This window comes from Cupressus sempervirens, chromosome 2 (assembly GCF_028749045.1).
Source record: "Cupressus sempervirens isolate cs-2001-9-10 chromosome 2, ASM2874904v1, whole genome shotgun sequence".
Lineage (NCBI taxonomy): Eukaryota > Viridiplantae > Streptophyta > Pinopsida > Cupressales > Cupressaceae > Cupressus > Cupressus sempervirens.
Window position 1 is genome coordinate 564,665,369 of NC_143119.1, and position 4,528 is coordinate 564,669,896.

Here is a 4,528-nt window from a genome sequence, read left to right on the forward strand (position 1 = left end):
GGTTAACTTCTTCCTTCTTTGGTTAACACCCAAAGATTTCAACCCGAATCGTGTCAGCAACCCCAACTCAAATCGCCTCGAGCCTTAATCGCCTGCAATTTTTTCGAACCACTCATGTCACCGTGCTTGACTTGATTCTATGTGCCCCAAGTCATGTACGTGATCCAAAAGCGATTAACTCTTTTTCTGGCTAACGGCCAAAGTTTTCGAATCGACTCAGCTACCCCGACTCGAATTGCCTCGAGCCTTAACCGCCTCCATTTTTTTTTTCCCTCGACTCATGTAATCGCACTCGCCTTGATTCTGAGTGGCCCGAGTCACTTACGTGATCCAAAACCGGGTAACTTTTTCTTTTTTCTTTTTTTTGTCAAGTCCCAAAGTTTTGAACTCGAATAGAGTCGGATGCCCCGACTCGAGTCATCTCCAAATTTTTCGCACGACTCATGTCACCGTGCTCGACTTGATTCTAAGTGCCCCGAGCCGTGTACATGATCCAAAAGCGGTTAACTTTTTCTTTTTGGTTAACACCCAAAGTTTTCAACCCGACCCGCCTCGGCAACCTCGACTCGAAGCGCCTCGAGCCTTAATGGCCTCCAATGTTTTTGCACGGCTCATGCCACCGTCGACTTTTCGCTCGAATCATGTCACCCAGGGCACCTCGATGCTACGTGACCCGAGCCCTATGCGCGATCCAAAACCGGGTAACGTTTTTTTTTTTAACTCCCAAAATTTCATTCTTTTTTGCCTTACGAGGCCTATCATGATCTCTTTTTATAAAGAAAATTCTCAAATCGAATCGTTTCGGCTACCCTACCTCGAATCCGGCTAGCTAGGCGTAACGCCTCGAGTCAGCTCGGCAATACGTGAACTGAAACTTGTGCGTGATCCAAAAGCGGGTAACTTGTTTTTTTTTTTTTTTTTTTTTTGTAATGCGCAAAATTTAGCGCTTTTCGCTGTACAGGGCCTCTCATGATTTTTTTTGTTTGTTTTTTTTTTTTCCCCTCGTCGACCCACTCTGGCGACCCAGTCGGGTCGCCCGAGGCTGGGGCGACGGAGATGGGTTGACCTAGTCGGGTGACCCAAGTTGGGTCGACCCAGGCGTGCAATCCTGGCTGGGGACAGCAAGTCGATTCTATAAGTTTGCTTGCCAATTTTGCTAGCCAGGTCGGCTCACCAAGTCATCTAACCATGTGGTCTTTGCCAAATCAAGAATTGACTCTTTAAGTCCACTCACAGCTCGTCAAGCCGGCTCACCAAGATGACTTACCGTCTCGCCTCACCAGGTCGCCTCTTCTTTAAGACCGCTCACCATGTCGGCTCCCCAAGTCACCTCACCGAGTCGACTATTCAGGTTGCCTCACCAAGTCGACCCCTTAAGTTCGCTCACCAAGTCAGCTCACCAAGTCGAATCACCTAGTCATTTTACCACCTTGCCTCAGCAGGTGTGCTCGCCAAGTCGCCCCGCCGAGTTGCTTCTCTAAGCCCACTCACCATGTCAGCTCACCAAGTCGATTGTTCAAGTGCGTTGCCAAGTCAACTCTTTAAGTTCGCTCGCCAGGTCAGCCCGCCCAAGTCGCCTCTTTAAGTTCGTTCGCCAGGTCGGCCCGCCCAAGTCGCATCAGCGGGCTAACTCGCCGAGTCACCTCACGAAGTTGACTCTTTAAGTGCGCTCACCAAGTCAGCTCACCAAGTCGACTCACCATCTCGCCTTGATAAGTTGGCTTGCCGAGTTACCCCACCAAGTCGTCGCCTCTTTAAGCCCGCTCACCGTGTCAGCTCGTCAGGTCGGCTCACCAAGTCAACTAATCAAGTAGGCCCACCAAGTCACCTCAAGGATAGCTCCTCACCATGAGTCGCCTCACCATGTTGACTCAATGAGTCGCCTCACCATGTTGACTCTTTGAGCCCGCTCGCCGGGTCGCCTCACCAAGTCGGCTCGAGTACGTTGCCAAGTCGACTCTTTAAGTTCGCTCGCCGGGTCGACTCGCCAAGTCAGCTCACCATGTCATCTCAACGAACCAACTCGCCGAGTCGCCTCACCACGTCGGCTCTCTAATACCACTCGCCAAGTCGCCCCACCAACTCGCCCCGTTAGGCCCACTCACCACATCGCCCCGTTAGGCCCACTCTCACCAAGTGGACTCTTTAAGTCTGCTCATAAAGTCGAGCCACCAAGTACTCTCACCAAGTCGACTCTTTAAGTCCTTTCATCGAGTCACCCCACCAAGTCAACTCTTTAGGTCCGTTCATAGAGTCACCCCACCAAGTCGACCCTTCAAGTGTGTTCATCAAGTCACCCCACCAAGTCGACTCTTTAAGTTCATTCATCAAGTCACCCCGCCAGGTCAGCCCACAAATTACTCTCACCAAGTCGACTCTTTAAGTTCGTTCATCAAGTCACCCCGCCAGGTCGGCCCACCGAGTGGACTCTTTAAGTTCGTTCATGAAGTCACTCTGCCAAGTTGGCCCACCAGGTCGACTCTTTAAGTTCGTTCATCAAGTCACCCCGCCAGGTCAGCCCACCAACTACTCTCACCAAGTCGACTCTTTAAGTTTGCTCACCAAGTCACCCCGCCAGGTCGGCCCACCAAGTACTCTCACCAGGTCGACTCTTTAGGTTTGTTCATCAGGTCACCCCACCGAGTACTCTCACCAAGTCGACTCTTTAAGTTCGTTCATCAACTCGCCCCGCCAGGTCGGCCCACCAAGTACTCTCACCAAGTCGACCCTTTAAGTTCGGTCATCAACTCACACCGCCAGGTCGGCCCACCAAGTACTCTCACAAAGTCGACTCTTTAGGTTCGTTCATCAATTCACCCCGCCAGCTCGGCCCACCAAGTTCTCTCACCAGGTCGACTCTTTAAGTTCGTTCATCAAGTCACCCCGCCAGTTCGACCCACCAAGTACTCTCACAAAGTCGACTCTCTAAGTTCATTCATCAAGTCACCCTGCCAGGTCAGCCCACCAAGTACTCTCACCAAGTCACCCCGCTAGTTCGACCCACCAAGTCGACCCTTTAAGTTCGTTCATCAAGTCACCCGGCCAAGTCGGCCCACCACGTCGACTCTTTAAGTCCGTTCATCAAGTCACGTGACCAGGTCAGCCCACCAGGTACTCTCACCAAGTCGTCTCTTTAAGTTTGTTCATCAAGTCACCCGGCCAGGTCGGCCCACCAAGTACTCTCACCAAGTCGACTCTCTAAGTCCGTTCATCAAGTCACCCCGCCAGGTCGGCCCACCAAGTCGAATCTTTAAGTCCGTTCATCAAGTCACCCCACCAAGTACTCTAACCAAGTTGATTCTTCGAGTGCGTTCATCAAGTCACCCGACCAACTACTCTCACCAAGTCGACTCTTTAACTATGTTCATCAAGTCACCCCACCAAGCACTCTCACCACGTCAACTCTTTAGGTCCGTTCATAAAGTCACCCCACCAAGTCGACCCTTCAAGTGGGTTCATCAAGTCACCCCACCAAGTACTCTCACCAATTCGACTCTTTAAGTCTTTTCATCAAGTCACCACACCAAGTCAACTCTTTAGGACCGTTCATCAAGTCACCTTGCCAAGTCGACCCTTGAAGTCCGTTCATCAAGTCACCCCACCAAGTACTCCCACCAAGTCGACTCTTTAAGTCAGTTCACGAAGTCACCCAACCAGGTCGGCCCACCAAGGACTCTCACCAAGTCGACTCTCTAAGTCTGTTCATCAGGTCACCCCACCGAGTACTCTCACCAAGTCAACTCTTTAGGTCCGTTCATCAGGTCACCCCGCAAAGTCGACCCTCTAAGTTCGTTCATCGAGTCACCCGACCAAGTCGACTGTTTAAGTCCTTTCATCAAGTCACCCCGCCAAGCCGACTCTTTAAGTCCGTTCATCAAGTCACCAGAACAACTACTCTCACCAAGTCGACTCTATAAGTCCGTTCATCAAGTCGGCCCACCAAGTACTCCCACCAAGTCGACTCTTTAAGTCCGTTCATCAGTTCACCCTGCCAAGTACTCTCACAAAGTCAACTCTTTAGGTCCGTTCATCAAGTCACCCCGCCAAGTCGACCCTTTAAGTCCGTTCATCAAGTCGCCCCCCCCGAGTTGCTTCTCTAAGCCCACTCACCATGTCAGCTCACCAAGTCGATTGTTCAAGTGCATTGCCAAGTCAACTCTTTAAGTTCGCTCGCCAGGTCAGCCCGCCCAAGTCGCCTCTTTAAGTTCGTTCGCCAGGTCGGCCTGCCCAAGTCGCATCAGCGGGCTAACTTGCCGAGTCACCTCACGAAGTTGACTCTTTAAGTGCGCTCACCAAGTCACCTCACCAAGTCGACTCACCATCTCGCCTCGATAAGTTGGCTTGCCGAGTTACCCCACCAAGTCGTCCCCTCTTTAAGCCCGCTCACCGTGTCAGCTCGTCAGGTCGGCTCACCAAGTCGACTAATCAAGTAGGCCCACCAAGTCGCCTCAAGGATAGCTCCTCACCATGAGTCGCCTCACCATGTTGACTCAATGAGTCGCCTCACCATGTTGACTCTTTGAGCCCG